At 38.4% G+C, this 21625-nt stretch overlaps 2 long non-coding RNA genes across 14 annotated transcripts in view; both read left to right on the forward strand.

Annotated features, from left to right (window-relative positions):
* The window catches only part of LOC144283221 (uncharacterized), a 310775-nt gene that overhangs the window by 88340 nt on the left and 200810 nt on the right, over positions 1–21625 (forward strand). The gene's annotated exons all lie outside the window — the stretch shown is intronic.
* LOC144283217 (uncharacterized) overlaps positions 1–21625 on the forward strand; it is a 142112-nt gene that overhangs the window by 28714 nt on the left and 91773 nt on the right. For 3 of the 9 annotated variants that reach the window (XR_013351644.1, XR_013351642.1, XR_013351648.1), the window contains one exon: positions 4697–4796. The exons of 1 other annotated variant lie outside the window; for it this stretch is intronic. This is a non-coding gene — a long non-coding RNA (uncharacterized LOC144283217). Of the gene's footprint in view, positions 1–4696; positions 4797–11120; positions 11233–21625 lie in introns of those variants that run through there. 5 more of the 9 variants (XR_013351643.1, XR_013351641.1, XR_013351647.1 and 2 more) reach the window with 2 other exon arrangements.

Consider the following 21625-nt stretch of genomic DNA (forward strand, 5'->3'; position numbering starts at 1 on the left):
TTTCTCTGGGTCTTACTTATTTTTTACCTTTCACTCTTTAATTCCACTTTGATTTCATTTTGATGTATGTATGAGATGAGTATCTAATCTGACATTTTTTTCTCCCAAATAATCCATCTTCTGACTTCCAACCTTCTACTCCATTACACAGGGGGCTAGATCATAGGTGTAGATAAGTCATTCAAAACAAAGAAGAAATCAAAGAAGACCACCTGTCCTAGTGCTCAGCGTTCAAGAGAAAGGATACCCATCTTGGTTTTGTCATTCAGAGTCACTTACTATACCATTTAGCTTTCTAAAAAGAAAGCCTTTCTGGTTGCCCTGAGTCCTCATTAATTCTAGACCATAAATAGTAGTAGTTATCTCCTTTATATTATTGAATATTATTTTTCCTGGTGTAAGATGTGATTTTTTTTCCTTTTGTTTTAACTCCCATAGTCACCCATTATACTCTTTTCAAAAGATTTGGATAAAATTGACTTCTGCCTTCCCCTGTGCCCTGGAATAGAAGCCATGCTTTCATGATAAATTGCACAGAAAAAAAAAGAAGAAAAAAAAAGGCAGCAGGAGTTGCTTGTACCAAAATGAGAGTGGCTTCTGGCTCTGCTTCAGTGACTTTGTTCCACATTTCTTTCTGAACTCTCAGACAAAAGTGATAATGAGAGTTTAATCTCCAGACTTGTGCCATCAGCTGTTTATTTTCCTTAGACTATTTGAATTCCTACAGGGCCTCAATTTTAGCCACTAGAAGCAGTACTTTCATGGTAGTTCTTCTCCGGGGTGGAAATAATCAGAGGGTAAAAATCTAAGGTTTGCCGTATTTTCTAGCTGTGCTCCAATGTATTTTCACCATTTTGAAAAGACTGAGGGTCCAAGGCAAGCTTAATGGGAGTAAGATGAAAGATAGAAAAAAGGTATTCTTCAGTTTACTAGAACTCAGCTATCTTTATGGCATGATATTCAGTATCCATGTGGATACTGCTACTCTGATCTTTCCATTGTCCTGGGTTTCCTCTCTCTCTTTTATCATAGAGGCTTGTCATGTGCATTGTGGTATCTGCTGTTAGACTTTAGCAAAGTCATGTATATGTTGCCTGGGGGTATGAACCCATAAGAACTAAGATTTCTTTCAGTGGAATCCTTCCTTGAAGTAGGTAAAATGTAGTGTGGTCAGAAGGAGTGGTAAGGCCCAACAATAGTGTTTTTCTAACTTTTTTTTTTAAGCATTAAAACCAGTTTTCCAGTCTTATGAAAACAACACTCTTAATTACATGATGCTTGGGATACAGATAATGTCATATTTACATATTTGTTTAAACCAAATCAAATCTGTCTCCTAGGCTCTTCTTGCCAATATTGATAGAAATCCACCCTTTCTCCTGCCTTCTCTGGCTCTCTTGTATTTGATAAGATTCTGGGGCTAATATGACCCCAGTCATCCTTCCACAGTGCTTACTGCTACCTTGGGTCCCTACCATGATTCCATCACAGTGCCCGGATCCATCAGGGGGGATGGTTTTACCCACTTCACTTCATTTTTTCCACCTCAATCATGAAGCATCTTTGCTGAGGATTCTGAGGCCATGTGCTCAATGCCAAGTCCTGATAAGCAACCACATTGCCAGCCCCTGACGAAGACCGGATTGCCTCAGAGGGACTGTAGTTTGAGAATGGCATCTACCATCATTATTTTTTTAAGTCCAGCACCGGAGCCTGGGAGCTTTGCTTAACAATCTTCAAGACATAAAGCCTCCATCTCTCTCCTTGGTGATTCCATGTAGTTTCAACATTGCCCAGAATTTTGAAAGGCAGATGTCTCTGTAGGAGATATCATTAGGATAATCTGTTCTTGGATCTTGGTGGGAGGGGTGGTGGAGAAAGGGATAGTAAAAGGCCTTTTTTTCCTGTGACCTGGAGGATTAGGGAATATAGACCTAGGGAATAGGACCTGGGCACTCCCCTAAGATATATGACTGATATATTTTTGGTTCCTTTATAACAGATTAGCTGAGAAAAAAACACCCTAATTTACTTTTGAAATTAGTAATACTATTATATTAGGTTTTCAGCAAATCACGCTGAACTATTATGATCTGTGGACTATCAATGTGCAAAACAGACATAAGCATAGCTGCTGTGGTATAAGAGGGATTTGACTTGAAGCCCTTCCCACTCAGCAGCCCCCCCTCCAATGTCTCAAATGTTCCTGAGCTACCTTGAGGAGCCCTGGAGGGTCTGTGATCTCAATTTAAAAACAATTACTGTGATTTGAGGATAACTTCTCTTTAAGCCCACATATACCTATTATGACGTTTTCACTTCAGAATGTAAGAATGGCTTAAGAGGAACAGATCTAACCCCAGTATAGACACCTTGGGTGCCCTTTGTAAAGTGGTATCCTGGAACATTCTAGAGAATGGAAAGATTTGTCTGCAGTATCCACTTTCTATATAACATTCTCAGAGAATAAGGATGTCCTCTGTAACATTTTAGTTTATCTTAACAGAAGCATGTACTTTCTGTAGTGTACTCACTATGTATCTGGCTGAGTTAATGCACACCTGAAATTTATAGAGTGCTTACTATGTGCTGGGCACTTTTTCAAGCACATCACATATAGTATTTACTTATTTTTACTTATAAGCGCTTAAATGTGTCAGGCGTTGGTTTAAGAACTCAATGAGCATTAACTCATTCAGTCTTCAAAAGAACATTCTAAATAGATACTATTATTCACTCCCATTTTCCAAATAAGGAAATTAAGGTATAGAGAGATGAAGAGAATGGCCAAGAGTAGCACAGCCAGCCAGGGACTGAGCTGCCATTAGAGCACTGACATTCTGGCTCCAGAGTTAAACTTCTCTACTTCTGTACTATTGTATCCCATGACAAAAATAGCTCATTTAGTCCTCCCTAGGAAGGAGATAATAGAGCTCCATTTTTACAGATGATGGATCTAAGGCCCCCTACATTTAAGTCATTTATTTGAAATCATACTAGTGCTAAAGAGAGAAATGTTAATTCAAACCCAGGTATTGAGTCCAGAGCCTGTCTGAATAGCAGTAATCTTCAAGAGGTAAATTCGCTAAGGTCATGCTGCTGGTAAGGGCAGAGTCTGTAGGATGCCTGGATATGCCATCGAAGTCTGTATTTTAATAATTCAAAGAGGGCAGCCTGGGTGGCTCCACGGTTTAGCACCACCTTCGGCCCAGGTTGTGGTCCTGGAGACCTGGGATCGAGTCCCATATCAGGCACCCTGCATGGAGCCTGCTTCTCCCTCTGCCTGTGTCTCTACTTCTCTCTCTATCTGTGTCTCTCATGAATAAATAAATGAAATTTTAAAAAAAATAATAATTCAATGAATATATAATAAAGCTTCAGTTTATCAAAATTTTTAGAAACCTATATTTAAAATAATTTCCGTTTGTTAGTAATGATGATAATATTTATAGCTAGTGCTTACTATGTTCTTAGCATTAATATTAATATACAGATATTATCTAACTTATTGAGATCATACATGGACATTTTATGAAAATCAAGCAATATATAGAAGAATGTACAGAATAAAGCAAAAGTTGTCAGAAATCCCATAGTTCTAAATAACCACAGTTAACACTCCTGTGAGAATCTTTACAGGCATCTTTCACTACACGTTTTGTATATGTACCATATGTACAATCATACAATTTTAGGTAAATGGAATAATACCATAGATACTATTTGCAACCTGCTTTTATCTGTTCATTCCTCCAGTCAAGATATTTATTGAAAGCTTGACATTTATAAAGCAATATACTCAAAACGATATGTTGTCTCCATTTTCCTATTTTGATGAACAGAAAGATTGATCTTTTTGTGAATAATAAATTATATTAGTCAGGACAGGCAAGGTTATTCTACAATAACAGATTAACCCCTTCAACTCAGTGGTTTAAGGACACAGGGATTACTTCTTGCTTACATTGACTGAGGGTCCAGTGCCCCCAAAGCAATGACTCAGCAATCCATGTCTTTTCCATATTGTGGCTCTCATCTCCTTTTGGGACCTCTGAGTCACTACAGCCAGGGAAGAGAGTGCTTTTTATGGCTTTAGTCTAGAAGTAAAATAAAACAATTTATTCTTGATCTGACCAGAACTAGTCATGTGATACCACCTGATTTCAGGACGACTAAGACATAGTCCTAGTCTGTGTACCTTGAGAGGATAAGGAGAAGCAGAAATTTTTGACCTTTAGTAATGTCTCCCACATGGGGATTCTGTTGCATGGATGTACTATCATTGATTTAACAATCCTCTCTTGATGGATATTTAGATAGTTACCATTATTTCTCTGTTACAAATAATGCCATGATAAATGGATTTGCATATGCATCATGTAGTCAGGTTGATTAATTCATTTTAAATTCCTAGAGGAGGAATCACTGAGTCAATGATAGAAACGTCTAAAATATGATGCTACCTTTTAAGTTCAACCATGTAACATAGGGGCTTGAAGCCCAGAAAGTGTATTTCTCAGGTTCTCTGGGCTTATAGTTTTGTCTAGAATCTACCAATGAGAGGCATTCACACAGGAAGGAAGGAGAAGCCATTCTCTAAACCAGTAGGGGAGTTTTGCCTGACTTTCGGAAATTCTAAGAGAAGTTGTCGGTCTCCAGGTTATCTTCCTGAGAACTACTTATTTCTGTGTTGCAGGGAACTGGGATATCAGTGGTGACTCTTTTACGGTCCTGTACTTCTGGTTTCCTGTAAAGAGCCTTTCTGATCTATATTCCCGCAGGATCCTAGGCATGGTGTAAGTAAGCCTCAGTACAGGTGGCTTCTCTTCTCCAGATTGCACTCAGAGGAATGCAGCACCTATTGCCAAATTGCTCTTCAGGAAGTATGTACCAAAGAGACTTCCAGCATCAGCAGTACATTAGTGGCATATCGCCACTTTTGTGCACCAGCACCTGTCAGTATTTTTCAACATTGGTAAAGTCATAGGCAAAACAAAGAAAATTAATGATGGTTTATATTTGCATTTCTTGGGTTGAAAATATTATATTTTATTGGACATTTTTTCTTTTGTGAATTGTGTGTTAATATCTTTGGTTGTTCGGCCTCTTAATTAGCAACTTTTTAAAATTTTTAATTTATTTTTTATTGGTGTTCAATTTGTCAACATACAGAATAACACCCAGTGCTCATCCCGTCAAGTAATTAGCAACTTTCTTAAGAGCTCTCCTCTTTAATATAATACTTTTATTTGTCACTGCTTTTTGGGGGGGACTTAAAGGAGGAATCATTTGTTTCATTATATTAGATTCAGAGAAGAAAGATCATATGCATGTGAACAAATTATTAAATCTTGAAGTTGGAGAGTTAGCTGGATGTTCCATCAAAAGGTGCCTAAGTGACTCGTTGGTTAAGTGTTTGACTCTTGATTTTGGCTCAAGTCATAAACTAAGGGTTGTGAGATCAAGCCCCACATCAGGCTCCAAGTTGGATGTGGAACTTGATTAAGATTTTCTCTCTCCCTCTGGCTTCCCGCCCCCTCATCACCCCCCACAGCGCCCACCCCCCAAAAAAAAAAACAAAGAGGAAGAACAGATCCACCTGTCAGGGTGATTCCTTCTCTCTGTAAACAGAGGATAAGCACTATTAAATGTGAAAAATGTGCTAAAATTGAAAGTGTTTTGGATAAAAGTAACTTTTAGAGCCTTCTAATGGCATTTGGTTTGTCATCCCCCACCCCTTTTTTTTTAAATCTCCTTTCACCAATGGCCCTCTTTTGGTATAGGACTGTGGCACATTACATCCTTGGGAAGGAGGGAGGGAAAGTCCTGCAGATTTGCACTATATTGCTTCTGAAATACCAAACGAAAGATGACCATCAGAAAGGGTTATATTTTCCTTTAGGTCTTGAGATGGAAAACCAGCAGCATAATCAAGGTAGACTTTGAGCAAAGGAATTGAGGCAAAACACCACATAACTATGGCCAAATGGTCATGATTTGTTGAATGAAAAACTGGAAGGGCCAATACACAGGTTGAGAGGAGTTTAGGCTTAGGAATTGAAATGAGGATGGATCTTGTATGACCAATCTGTTTGATTGGCAATGACAGATTCTGAGACAAAGCCCACATTTACTAAGAGAGAGTAGTATGATCATTTACTGATGATGACCAAGGTTCTAGAATGTGAGGGCAGTAAAAATGATGCTACAAACTTGCCATATTCTGGTTTAGGATGTGGCTCCTTATAGGAACAAAGAAAGGACTTTTTTCTGAGATGAGATGGAAAAATAATATAATGCCTTAGGGAGGAATATGACTTTGTAATGCAGGCTCTTCTCAGTTTAAATTCCTAACATCTGCTTGGTTGATGAACAGTAGTTGAAGTTGGAAATAAAATTGTTTTAATTTATCTGATATGGAAACTTAATGGTAGCATTATTTTCAATTGTGTAAAATCCATAGGCTGGTATCCTGTGAGTTTACACACACACATAGGAGCAGAACCACAAGCTCTTCTTGGAAGAGACTTGCTTATTATTGAAAGACATTGGTGAGTAATGGATATAAGTAAGCTTCATGGTGCATAAATTTCTCCCTGTTCATAGATAACGTCCTTGGGAAGTTTCATTAATTTTTTCACCTCACTCCTGCACTATTAATTATTTCCAAATATCTCAATAAAGAGTAACTAGTATATTATTTTTTAATTAATTTCATATGTAATTTCAGTTAGTACTGTGTATAAAAAACTATTCATTGGTATGTCTATAAAGCGAAAGGACTTGGTTTACACATATGAGGAGCTTACACTTGAATTAAGGCAATACAAATGGAAACCTAAACAATATAAGCAACAATATAGAAAAGTTGCCCTTTGGGTAACACTGAGTGTGACACCTATAGTAGTCCTTCTGGGACTTGGGTGCTCCAGAAATCCTTTACATTGGAAACAGAAATGAAACATGAGTAAGAATGCAATATAAAGAAAGAAAGTACATTTTGGTTTGTGTTTGGGTGGGAGCAATATAGCACTTTAAGAATGAGCGTATTGTATACCTGCTTCGCCAGAGAGGAAGGTTTTATGTTGGGAAATAGTGGAAGAATTTGAAAGACTCATCTTTTTGGTTACACCGTGGGCTAAGAAGAATACACAGCTCTGTGGAACTTTCAGACTTTTCTGGTGCCCTTAGGCTAATTTTGGGGATTTCATGTCCATTGATTCACATTCTTAATGGTTGTTCTAATGGCAGCTCCATTTGGGATTTCCCCAAATTGGCACTTTTCAACCTGTTTTAAAGCATGCTATTACTTTAGAGATTAGCCATATTTTTCTTTATAACACTCATTATAAATAGGTCAGAAAGGAAATACTGATATATATATATATTATATATATATATATACACACACATGTATAGACACATGTGGTTTTCATTTTTATGTAACAATATGTATTCATACAAAGAGTGTCCGAAAGTTGTAGAAAGAGATCATCTAATGCATGAATGCATGATATTGCATTTTCTTATGGATTGCATTTACCAATTTGAGAGTTGTATTGATGAATGTTGTCTGTCTAGTAGTCGCTGGACTGTTATGTATCTTGTTTTAGAGTGTAAATACATACCTGTGATAGTTGATGTTTATTAACTGTTAAACATTTATACTGCACAAACTTGTTCCATGCATCTGTTGCTAATAGAAGGTAATTTTATGTAAAAATAAGAATATAATCATTCTCATCATCATCAACAAATCATCACAGAAAGGCAGAATGCTTCAAAGTCAGCATAGCAACTAGTATCTTCAATTTCTTTAAAAAAAAAAAAAAAAGAAAGGAAAAGGAACTGGACTTCCTGAGTCTAGTTAGCTATTTTTGGAGCATTCTTCATCAAGAATACTAAAATGTTTTAGAACATACTATTCTTCCCTTTAAAACTCAGCTGCATAGAATGAACTTTTCATGCTATATGTCAGTGAAAGTAAAATATAGGAATAGACTTGGTGCTACTCCTGATACCAGATCTGACCTATGAGAAGTTTTCATCATATTAAAAAAAATGCATCATCTGTAGTGGGTTAAACTGTTCCCCGCTCCATATATACCTGGAATCTGTGAAATGAAGTCATTTGAAAAAGTATCTTAAGTGCCTAGGTGGCTCGATTGGTTAAGCATCCAATTCCTGATTTTTGGCTCAGGTCACAATCCCCCAGTTGGGAAATTGAGCCTACCTCTGGCTACTCATTCAGTGCACGAAGTCTGTTTAAGATTATTTCCCTCTCCCTCTGTGTGCTCTTGCCTTCTCACATGTATGCATGCACTCTCTTAAAAATTTTTAAAAGATTTTATTTATTTATTTGATTTTAGAGAGGGGGGGCACCCGAATGAGTGTGGGGAGGGACAGAGGGAGAGGGAGAGAGAATCTGAAGCAGACTCCATGCTGAGCACAGAGATAAAGGTGGGGCTCAGTCTCACAATGGATTAGATCATGACCTGAGTCAAAACCAAGAATTGGACACTTAACCAACTGAGCCACCTAGGTGCCTCCCTCATCCTGACCAAAAAACATCTTTAAAAAAAGAAAGAGTGGGATGCCTGGGTGGCTCAGTGGTTGAGTGTCTGCCCTTGACTCAGGGCGTGATCCTGGGGTCTGGGGATCGAGTCTTGCGTCGGGCTCCCTGCATGGAGCCTGCTTCTCCCCCTGCCTGTGTCTCTGCCTCTCTCTCTCTCTGTGTCTCTCATGAATAAATAAATACAAATCTTAAAAAAAAAAAAAAAAAAGAGTATCTTAAGAGGCTTGGCAGGCCCAGTGCACTATCAAGTGTTGGCCATGTTGCATTATTGAAGCTTCGGACTGACTTGGGTTCTGACTTGGATTCTGACTTGGACCATAGTGTTAAGAGAATCTGAACGAAGTCTGCCCACACCTCCTGTTGTAAACTAGCAGAACTTAAAAAAAAAAAATCTTTGCAGTTGTAATTAATCTAAGAATCTTGTGATGAGATCACACTAGATTTAGGATGAGTCCTAAATCCAATGATAGGTGTTCTTAAGAGAAGGGAAAACACAGAGACACAGAGCAAAGTATGTCTTCCATTTGAAGACAGGAGCAGAGTATGAAGTAACAAAGGCAGAAGCCACGGAACATGAAGTGTTGCCAAAAGCCACCAGAAAAATAGGAGAAAGGCATGGATTCTCCCCCAGAGCCTCCAGAGGAAACTGACCCTGTTAACCCCTTGATTCTGGCCTCCAGAATGAACAAAGAATAAGTTTCTGTTATTTTAAGCCACCAAGTTTGTGGTAATTTGTTGCAGTCCTAGGAAACCAGTATCCCCATCTCTTCCTTTCTTCTTCCCTTCCTTTTTTCCTTATCTCATTCATTCACACAGCAAACCTTTGAGTGCCTGATATGTAGGTGGCAATGTTCTAGAGGAATTGGGGATACAGCAATAATAAAAAGACAACCTCAAAAAAAAAAAAAAAAGACAACCTCATTTAAAAATATTTTATTATACCGTTTGGAGGACATACAATGTCTTTTTTTATTCTCTTACTCTGAGTTTTTGTGGCCTCTTCTACATTCACATCAGCATCTTTTATTTTTTTAAGATTTTACTTATTTATTCATGAGAGAAGCAGAGACATAGGCAGAAAGAGAAGCAGGCTCCCTGCAAGGAGCCTGATGTGGGACTCAATCCTCGGACCTCGGGATCACATCCTGAGCCAAAGGCAGACACTCAACCCCTGAGCCATCCAGGTGTCCTGTGTTCACATCAGCATCTGAACATATTGTAAGTGTCATTTAAAATATGAATGTCAAATGCTGTTCTGAAAAAGTTGTGCCGGTTCTCCATACTGATCCCACTGCCCCCTGAATGCATTGGCTAGTCTTGGGAATGGGTGCCTTTGTCTGCACCCACCCCTGGCACTTTCTAAACTCACAGGGCTCTGGTGGTTCAGGACTGCCCATTGTGACCCCGTGTCAGGGTTTACCTTCTCCCACTCTGCCCCATCTTAGAATTCCTTCCATCTCTCTTCCCCATGGTCATCAAAACTTCTATTCTCTCAGCACCTGTGCTCTTTGGATCTCTCACCTTAACCGAATAAAATTCACACTTCTCACTATGGCTTGCAAGTAGTAAATGTTCTAGATTCCATCTCCTACCATGCTCCTGTTAGGTTTCAGGTGTACCCAGTTCCTTGATGTTCCTCTAAGATTCCAATTATGCTCCTCTCTCAGTGTATACTTATGTTTTCTCTGCCAGGAACATTGTTTCTGAGACATTCCCACTGCACAAGGCTCATTCTCTCACTTCATTCAATTCTCTGCATAACATTGCCTTGTCGGAGAAATCTGACCACCACACCCCCTATGCTACTTTATTTGTCCTCATTGCACTGACTATTTCCTGGGATTAGAGCATATATTTATTGATCTGGCTATTGTCTGTCTCCTAACCTAGAATATGGGTTTCAGGAAAAGAGGGACTTCATCTGCTGCATTCCCAGCCCCTAGAGATGCATCTAGGCATAGTAGGCATTCAGTAAATATTTGTGGATAAGTGAATGGATGAATGAGAGCAGGCTAATGTGAGAAACAGTGAAATCTTAGGATATTAGTTGCACAGTTGCACACTTGGTAAGATAGTTGCTTTGCATCTCCTGGTGACTTGATTTTAAGGCACATCATAACTAGCATTTACAGTTGCAAAGCAATTTTCAAAAGTCCAAGTATCATACTGCTCAAGACAACCTCCATTTTTATGGCTGATGAAATTGAGATTCAGTGAGGCCAAGATACTTAGTAGCTAAGGGCACACAACTTGTTAATGACAGAGTTGGAACTTAAACCTTGGTTTCCAGGTTTCAAATCCATGGCATTAAAAACAACCACCACAACAGCAAACAACACAAAGCCTCTACCATGATGACCTCTTTCTCAGAGGAGAAGTTCCGATTGTGCATGCATATGGGGTTAGGGGTGGTATTTCATGTGACAGTGATTTGGTTATCACTAAGTCCAACCATATATCTTGTCATTATAATTTGAGGAATTGAGCTACAAAAAGGCAAAGCATATGTCAATTTCTAAATTAAAATTCTCTTTTTTTTCTTCAGATTGCGAAAAAAGGTGAAGTCTTGTTGAATATATGTGGGTTGCAGAGAATGAATATATCTTGGCCTAAAATACATCATGGTTCAATAAAACTCAACCTGAGAAATGTTTTAATTTTTACTGGTGCTTTTACTCTGTCTGTTCAAATCAGATAGGGCACTTAAGCCATTTATAATTAGATCTTCAGTCCTGTTACTGGATCATGGCAAACTTAGATGAGGCACTGAAAAATAGGCTTTCCTTTGCTATGTAACAGCCTTTGCATAAATGGAGAAGAGGAGCCTAATTAAACAGAAGCTAAGAATGTCATAGAGAGATTCAACAGTTAGGAGTTGGGGGTGCAGCAAATGCATCTTGTTTATCTGACAATATTTGTATATTTCCAAAACAAAGCAACAGGACCTGAAGCCTGATTAGTTGCCAAGTCATGTTTTTAGGGGCCATGGTCATCCTTTGCTCACTTCACCTCAGTTTTGAGGAACAATGCACAGTTTATATGAATATCACATGTGAGGAAGAGCACAATGGGTGCTTCTTTATCATCAACTCTTGGTCCTCACAACCCAAGCTGGTCCGCCTCATTATTTTTATTGAGTGGTGTAGAAGGGGGTATTTGAGTGAGTTAACAGATAACTAAAATAAATTATTATGTATTGCTTATGACTCTTGACCTAGACTTTCTATAATATTTACAAAGAAAAAAAAAGGCAAATCTTATACCAATTTATTTGTTAAGCTAAGTTTTATCCTGAAGCTATGAAGTACAGAAATAGTAGAAATGAGACAAGTCGATAAGATATCTGATATCTTGCTTTCCTTTTCTAGCTTGGATAGTCTTGAATTTGAACCTTTTTTGTATTGCTGTAGGTACCTTCTGCAACTGAGGTACAAGGCATATCAAACCAATGAGAGAAATCTAAGCAAAACCAGCTATTTGTGTTCCAATCCTGGAGATAGACTGTTAGGGCATTCCAACCAGGACTTTCTTCTATTTAGTTCTTTAAGATCTTGGAAGTCAGCTTACTCTTCTGAAAGTATGGCTTTAGGAAATGGGGAACATTCAACTATTTCAGAAACCACTTTCTGCAATGATGAGACTATTCGATATCTGTGCTGTTTCAATACAATAGCCACTAAGTATTATTTAGTGCTTACTGAGCATGCTTACTGAGCACTCGAAATGTGGCTAGTATAACTGAGGAACTGAATTTTTAATTTAATTTAATTTTAGTTTATTTAAGTTTAAACATAGAGTTATGCTTGTGGCTATTGGCTACTGGTTAGTGCAGATTTAGATTGTTATTATTTCCATGAGCATTCATGCTCTAGGACTAATAATTAGAATCTTAAGCCTAGATTAAATGAAATTGTCAAATCCAGTTTTTGCAAATGAAGACACATTATCATGGAGGCATATTATTCAAAACTATAGGTCTAGTTCTTTGTAGAACTTTTCGATGGGTCTTTTATTCTGGGTTGTCATCACTTTCATGTCTGTTGGAAAGGAGAGGGTGAATACGTAAGACTCCGTGTGAGGATGCTTTCTAGAATACTATGGGAGTTTCCTACTAGAAACCCTCCTAGATTGAAATTTACTTGCATCCAAAGGTTTTATTGAACATGCTACATGCTTATCTGATCCTGAAATCCTTTCACACAATGTTTATATGCTGTAACTTGCTGCCAAAATTTTCCACAGGGAATAATTAAGGAACTTTCTCAAAGTTGTGGTTTTTCAAATATAAGAAAGATATTGCTGTCTGAAATAAAATAGAAATTCTATGTGTAGTCATTAGGGCTTCCCCAAGTATTTTTAGTTTACCCTCTTCTAGTTAAGTGGTACTTTCAAGCCCTGTCATGGTTAGATGGGGCCATGTGACCATTTTGGCCAATGAATTATGAGAAGAAGCTATGCATGCCTCTTTGGGTCAGACCTTTAATTGCTGAAGCAAAACACTGCAGAGCTCTTTCTCTGCTGGCACAGCATCTGACAATGGTCAATAGGGCCCGCTGTATCAGCTAGGAACTCTGAATGCTAGGAAGAGCAACCTCTTGGCAACTTGCAATGGACATATAATATGGGAAAGAAGTAATCTTTGATTTTTCAAGTCAGCACACTGACACATGTCTAAGTATGGAGGTAAAGCAAAGATCATGAGTAGAAGACAAGAGTCAAGGTAGTAATGGAATAAGACAAGGATAAGTTATCTGAATTTCCACTCTGCTTCATATACCTTTCTCAGTTCACATATAATGGATTAGCAGACAGGCAAACCACTTGCTTGCACAGCCCCAGGGCAGTTATGAGACTGGGCGAGTTTCTATACCTTCCTGGATCTTTCATGTTATGCATTTTTAAAATGGGAGGATCTGTTAGATGACTCTCAACTCATTCTAGTACTAATATTCTCTTGTGTCTCTCCTTGATATCCTAACACCACAAAACTTATTTTTAACCAATAGCTGGAGACATAAATATGCCAGCCAAAAATTTTCCTGGGGTACCAAGTCATAAAAGGTATGTGGTAGACTTAAATTGTGTCAATTTAGCTAATCTGGAACTAGCATTCCTGCCATTCCCCCATTCCCTTCTGTGAGTAGCTCCAGGCTGAGGTGAGTCATAAAAGACTTCTTTCTTTCTGTCTTTTTTTTTTTTAAAGATTTATTTATTTATTTGAGAGAGAGGAAAAAGAGAGAGAGAGAAATAGGGCAGAGGGGCAAAGGGAGAGAGAGTCCCAAGCAGACTCCATGCCACACAGAGCCTGACACGGGTCTTGATACAGATTCTTGTCCATCTCCCTTGGTTCCAGCACATTCCTACAGGGTTTCTTTTGAGCTTTCTTCCCCCGCTTCATATCTCCCTCCCATCCCAGATGCCAGACCACCTGCCTTCCCTTGCCGAAAAGTCATAGCTCAGTAAATGCTTTAACCCACAATCATCTAAGATCAAATCCCTATAATAAATCCCTTATTATATAAATCTCCTAGTGGCTGCACTTCTCTGATCTAACTGTGACTAATACAGGTTGCTAAAACAGCTCAGGGAAGATAATTACATAGAGAAAATAGAATTTAGCAGAATTCTTGTCAGAGAAATAATAAATGTGATTGGAAGGATTTTTCTTAAGCCATTTGGGGGGCTGTTTAATGGGAGAACCAGAATAATAATCTGTATTTACTAAGTTGCCTTTTAGGAAGGGGGTGTCTAGTCCAGGTCAAGGCTTTTATGTTTCTTCTGATTGGGGATACAGTCAGGAGGATAGGACTAAAAGCTTGGAGGCAGCAAAGAATGAGAACATTATTTCTGGTTTCCCAGTACCCTCCTTCCTCATGCAGAGCTCAGCACCATCTCTAAACACATATCAGAACCTATTTTAGGACTTAGTATCAGTTTTAACATTAGCCAGTTATTCTTCCTTATAAGAGAAAACTCTGTTATAAGCAAGTGTAATGAGATGCATGGTATGGACCACACATTCATTCATTCATTTATTAAGTATTTAACATATATGCCAGGTCTGATCTAGGTGCTGGGGATACGATGTCAAACAAGATAGCAAGGTCCCTGGATTTACCTTCTTATAACAGAATCAAAGTAATACATTTTTCAAAGGAAAAAAAAAAGAACAAGATCATTGTTTGTAATGATAAGTGATAGGAAGCAGATAAAACAAGGGGAGGGTGTGATTTCAAGGGGAGGGTCAGGGAAGGGTACTGAAATGGGAGACCGGAATGAAAAGAAGGAGTCGATCATGTGGAAATCTGGCACTTTGCAGAAGAAAAAGCAAACCCAAACTCCTAAGTGGGAGCAAGCATGGAAAGTTCAAAGAATAAAAGGAAAGCCGAAATGGTTAGAGTATAGTGAGCGAGGCAAAGAGAATAAAGAATAGATAGAAACAAGACAAAATCAGAGAGGGAGGCAAACCATAAGAGACACTGAACTCTAGGAAACAAACAGGGTTGCTGGAGGGGACAGGGGTTGGGGCATGGGGTCACTGGGTGATGGACATTAAGGAGGGCAGGTGATATATTGAGCACTGATGAATCACTGACTTCTACCTCTGAAACCAATAATACATTATATGTGAATCAATTGAATTTCAATAATTTTTTTTTTTTTTAAGATAGAAACAAAGCCATGGAAGGGCTTTTAAACCATGGTGTGCAGTGTGGGTTTTATTCCTGGGTCAGCCCTGAGCATTTAGATTTTAGAAGATCATTCTAGCCCCACTGCTGAGAAGTGAAGAGTGTTAATAGGATCCAGTTATTGTGTGGCTGGTGTAGCAGGCTGGACTAAGCTGGAGACTTTTGGATATGGAGAAATGTAGACAGACTTGGGTTTCGAGATAGGGCTGCTGAGACCTGGAGATGGATCAGATGTGGTGAGCAAAGGCACAGAGCTTGCAAAGATGGCTCTCATCATTTGAGGGTCAAGCTGCTAAGCCAATGTTTGGCATTTTTCTAAGATGGGGAAGGCTGAGGATGGGATAAATTGTATTTATGTAAGTATAAAATACGCTATTAAAAATAAAAATAAAAATAAAAATAAAAATAAAAATAAAATACGCCATTAATTACCTAATCCTAGTTTTATAAAATTTAAAGTGTGTTTTAGTTCCCATGGCCTTTACTGAAGAAATATATGCTGATGAATAGGAGACAGTGCCTTCAGTGATGGATGTGTTGTTTCTGTGAAGAATAAGGTCCTTTCAAGAAGTTAAGTTTTATTCCACCATCAGGGGTGTTCTCTCTGGGAAATTCTTCCCTGTGGTTGCCTATTCACAATTGTACAAGTTCCCATTCTTTGACATGGAAATAAGGGGCAACGCCCACTGAAGTCAGCAATAGGAATCTGTCTTTCATTGCCATGAATTGTGCACTTTCACAAATCCTGAGGGATGGAAAAAAAGAGTCAGGACTGAGCAAAAGTGGCTGCCTCTGATTTCAAGGGTGCGCTTGTGTAAACATTTCTGAAGCGTGATTCTTATTCTTAAACATTGGAGAATGACTTTTATAATGAGAAAAAAAATTTTTTCTCTCCCTCTCCCAAATGTCAGTGTTTATGTTTCAGTCATTTGGGTTCTAGGAAACAAGATCTTTTAAGGGGAACGAGGTTATAGAAATTGCCAGCATCTTAAGGAAGATCCTTGCCCTGTTACTGGTTTCCTGTTAGCCCATAACAGGCTTCAAAAGGGAGGACCTCACTGCCAGAGTCGATGAGGTTTGCCCTCCAGGTTACCATAATGGATGCTACCAAGATGAAGAGGTTAGTAGCAGAGAACCCCATTTCCTCACTGGATTTAGCTCTTGGGAATCTGCCATAAATGAATTTTCTTCTGTTCTTCAGCTTTTACAGTGTAAAGATTTATTTATTTTTTGGTGTTGAAGCTGGACAGGTTTATGAAGAAACTAGTTTTTCATTCCTTCAGAGAAAAGTTTGTTTTTTGGACAAGTGTCCCTGATTATTTTGCCTCGGAGTGCACAGTGGTCCATGTTGTAATGTCAACTCCCCGCCAGCAGATGGCAGTCACAGCACACTGCACTTTGGCATTAAGCAAAGTTTCAGAACCCCAGGAATTTGTCCTTTTCACAGAGGGGAGGGTCTGATGCACTCTGTGGCTTGGCAGGAGAGGTAGCTCCTATGGAGACTAATCCCAAGGAATCCACTACATAAGTATATGAATTTGGCCTTGAACCTGGAGATATTTTTAATTGGAAAAGGAAAAAAAAACAGTAAAATAACAAAACAAAGCAAAAAAAAGCAATAAACCCAGCAACAGCAACAACAAAAACCCCTCCTTAAATAAATCTGTCAAAATGAGCTATGAGGTGAACATCCCAAGGTCTCGGGCTTATTCTGAGCTTTGTTTCACTGATACACGGATCAATATAATCATGGTTGAGGAGCTGGCATGAAAACATAATGGCCAAGAGAATAAGGCTGGAAACAACGGCAAAAGTATTTTATTTTCAGGAGGATTAACTGAGCTCTGGGTGGCTAGACAGGGTAGGGGAAAAAACAGAAGAAACTCAGAAGTGAAGTTAGAAATCTTAGGACTTTTGTTTCTTCCATAGAGATATTTCCAAAGGAATTCTTTATAGGAAAAATAAGGATTTTTCTCCAGCTAGAAGGAAGACATTGCATATATCACTGACATTCCAACATGCGCTTCATTATGTTTTCCTGAATTTCTGCCACTGCAACTCAGCTGGGTTTGGCCACTCTTCTTTCCCATGAGCTAAGTGGTTGCCTTGCCTTTTTTGCAGAAGGTATGCTGACTTTGGGACAGGTGCAGGGGTTATATGACATTAAGAGGACATTCCTATTTCTCCACCCACAATGTGGTTTCTGTGTCTGAGCAAAAGGCACATTTTATCTGTTTATGTTTGGTTTGGTTTTTTGAGTGTGTCTCACCAGAAATGTGTGGGAACAGGGCTCTGTTTAAGAAAAGGCCACATTTCATTGTTAGGGAGAAGACTCGAATCCCATAGAAATGGACTATATGGGTTAGGAATTTCTGCAAATGTCTCTTTTCTCCCAGAAACTACTGAAACTAGGACTACTGTTACTGACTCAACTTTTTAAGGAGATCCTGGAATACAGAGTGATAAAACTCTATCCACATCATCATGATGAAAAACTTTAACTTAACCTTAAAGGCATCAAGAGAGGCATTTGCAGCTTCCTGATTGTATTGCTTGTTCTAGGTCTGTTGAGGGTTTGCCTATTTTCTATTCTAGTAAGTGGATAGTTATGTGATCATCCATCTGTATTTGAGCAGGGGTTGGATATTCAATCCACCTGGGATACAGACAATCAGGAGGTACATTTCCTGTAGAAAATTTAAAAACATAATGAAACTGATGAACAATTGGTCTGCTTTTAAATTATCACCATGTCCAGCAATTCTTAAGCACTTCCAGTGGGGGAAAAATATTTTTCTGGTCTAATTTCTAAATATTTCCTACGATGGCAGTTGAGTTTCAATAATATATATATATATATATATATATATATATATATATATATATATGCTTTAAATTGGCACATTTAGGGACACTTGGGTGGCTCAGTGGTTGAGCATCTGCCTTTGGCTCAGGGTGTGATCCCAGGGTCCTGGGATGGAGTCCTGCATTGGGCTCCCCACAGGGAGCCTGCTTCTCCCTCTGCCTGTGTCTCTGCCTCTCTCTGTGTGTCTCTCATGAATAAATAAAATCTCCTTTTTTAAATTAGCACATTTAATTCATCTCTTAAGTAAACATTTTACATGGTAATGAATTCACAGAAGTCCTGCTATGCTGTTGGCCTCCAATACACATGGATTTGGCTAGTAAGTTCATTTCAAGAGAGAATTTGTAATTGTTCAGAATCTTTCAAGCTTGCCTTTGCCGTAGTTTATATTTCCAACTCCTGTGGTACTATATATTGTCACTTTTGAACAGTACATCGGAAATAAAGATATCTGTATGTGATTTTTCTTTTCTGAATTGCATTTTCTTTCTGGTGTGGTAAAGACCTAAATATAGTTGCAACAGCTGGAATCAGTTTAATGGTATAGTGAAAACAGCAACCTTCAAACTTGTTCCTTGAAAAATGGTGCACAAAAAATGGAGGGAAAGGCTATTAAATACATAAAGTGTATTGAACATTTACATAGATTAAGGAATCAAGTTAGAAGAAAAATATCTGGAGAAATAACATAAGATAGTGGTCTTAATGTTGCTGGAGAAATAACAAGGCATTGTTTGAATATCCTGATCATTTTCATCACGATCTCTGTATGAGTCCTAAATCAGAAGAAAAACTTCATTTTTTACTCAAGATAATAGAAATTTAAGATGAATTTCTGGTGTAAGTGCTCTGTGGAACTTTTCTGATCATGAAAACATGTGGAAGGAACTAGAACTGATAAAAAAAGACATGGACAGTATGCAGTTTCTGGAATTTATTATGAAACGAGACTTTTGTGGAACTTTGACAGGCTTATGCTTATGTTTAAGAGTCTTCTTAGCTATTTGTATATCTGTTCTTTCATGTGAAAGTAATGAAAGATAGATGGAAGAAAGGCAGACAGGGACAAGCCCCGCACTGCCCAGCCCTGAGACAAAATCATCCTTAAAAGGATTTTACACCACCCTGAAAGAAGCCCTCCACCCTCTTCCTCCATATGATAAGTAGATGATAAAAACTTGATTGGGTACTAGGAGCATGGAGGGTTAATCAGATTAAAACTGCCTGCTAACAAGCCCATAAAACCCCCTAGATCTGAACACCAAATCGGCAACCTTCTCAGGTCCCTTCCCTCTTTGAGACCTTTGTACTATCACCCTGTAAACTTTACTATTGCTCCATAAACTTTTCTTTGCTGTCCACCTGTCTTCATCGGGTCTACATGTTCATCCTTCCAAGCAGCATGACCAAGAACCCTGGGGACACTGAAGGAAAAGAAATCCTGTAACAAAGGAAACTTTATGACATTACAATTAATTTAAAAGGCATTCTTGACCCAAAAAGAATTATATTGTCTACTGAACATAAAGATGTAAAGAAAAGAATTTTGACAAAATCATTGACAAGTTTGTAGAACAAGATTAAAATGACAGAAACTATAATTTTATTGTCATACTACAATAGATCAATATATAAGTATGAATTTTCCCCTCTAAAAAATACAGCAATGCAATCAAATAATCTATTATCTTTTTCCATTGTGTTGTCCTATTTATTTTATTTTGTGTTAAAAAACTTAAGGGGCATGTGAATGGCGCAGTCAGTTAAGCAGCTGACTCTTGGTTTCAGCTCAGGTTGTCATCTCGGGGTCCTGAGATTGAGCCCTGTGTCAGGCTCCAAGCTCAGCCTGGAGTCTGCCTGAGATCCTCTCTCCCTCTCCCTCTGCCTCTCCTGCTTATGCGCTTTCTTTCTCTCTCTCTCTCATAAATAAAGAAATCTTAAAAAAAAAAAAACACCCTTAAGACATATAGAAAGTTTTATAAAATAAAGAATTAAAAAAATAATTCATTCTGCTTCTATTTTCTGACTTTGCTTCATTTCATGTGATAAATATTACTCAAAATGTTTTTTTCAAATTTGTTTCATTTTTTTTTTCAAATAATTTTTAGAGAGAGCACAAGCTAAGTGGGGGGCATGGTGAGAGGCAGAGGGAAAGAGAATTTTAAGCAGGCTCCACACCCAGTGAGTAGTCCCATGTGGGACTTGATCTCATGACCCTGATGTTATGACCTCAGCTGAAATCAAGAATCGAGCACTTAACTGATCTAGCCACCCTGGCGCCCCATCAAAATGTTAAAAGTGATTCTTTGGATGCCAAATATGCTAGGCTGAACAGGCTAGTCTTTCACTATATTTATAGGTCACACTGGGCTTTGTTATAGTAAGATAGAAACTCTGAAATCTCAGTGGCTTAGTCCAATTAACATTTGTGGCTTCTAGCACAAAGTCAGGTATGGAAGTTGCTGATTGATGGTAACCCTTGGTAGCGGAGACTCCAGGAACCACCATCTTGAGCATCTACCAGGTTGCTCCCTGATTGCTATCTCTACCAGATTCAGAGTTGCTCTGGTTACCATCCACCTAACAGATGGAGATATAGGATATGAGAGAATGCTGAAGATTAGGCAAGATGTTTATGAATAGGCCTGGAAATACCACATATCACTTCCATCTGCAGCCAGTTGGCCACGTCCAGCCATCCAGGACCAAGCTAACACCAAAAAAGGCTGGGTAAGAGAGTCTTCCTATATGACAAGGAAGAGGGAACAGGATTGGTGAGCATCTAGGAGGTTCAGTCACTCCATCTGCGATCTAGCTACTAATCTTGCACCTTTCTACCACTACAATAGTTTACTAAATGGTATCTGTGCATCTCTCTCCCTGTTCCTAACATGCAACAGAGTACCATCGAACAGTTAATGGTTTCAAACCAAGTAAGTGAATTACTTTTTGTTCAATAAAACATGCTATGCACACTAGTATGTTAAAACTTAGATAGATAGATGATAGATAGATAGATAGATAGATAGATAGATAGATAGATAGATAGATAGATAGATAATCTATCTCACTGTTCTGGCTGGAGTAGGAATGACACTCAGAAATATTATTTCAGCAGTCTTTTCATTAACTTACACGTCCCCTACCTACCTACCCCAACCACTACTGAAACCCTCAGTCACCTTGTGTAATTTCTGGGTTGTGATTAACAGAAGTTAGAAAGCATTGGAAGAGGAAAAGTGGGACCAGTGAAGCTTTTGAACCAGGACTGTTGTTTAATAAGAGAGTTTAAAGTTTAAACTCTGGCATGTAAGGGTGCCACGCCCCACCCAATAGTTTTCAACTTTATCTTATTCAACTCTACTTAATGTTCCTTAGAAGTTTTCAATTCATTTCAGCCTTTGTGTCCAGGTATTTAACCTTTTAACATTGTTTTTAATGTTGAACTTGCTTTCATTCAAGTGCAGGATTCAGGAAAACCATAATAGAGAGAGA

This window comes from Canis aureus, chromosome 14 (genome assembly GCF_053574225.1).
Source record: "Canis aureus isolate CA01 chromosome 14, VMU_Caureus_v.1.0, whole genome shotgun sequence".
Lineage (NCBI taxonomy): Eukaryota > Metazoa > Chordata > Mammalia > Carnivora > Canidae > Canis > Canis aureus.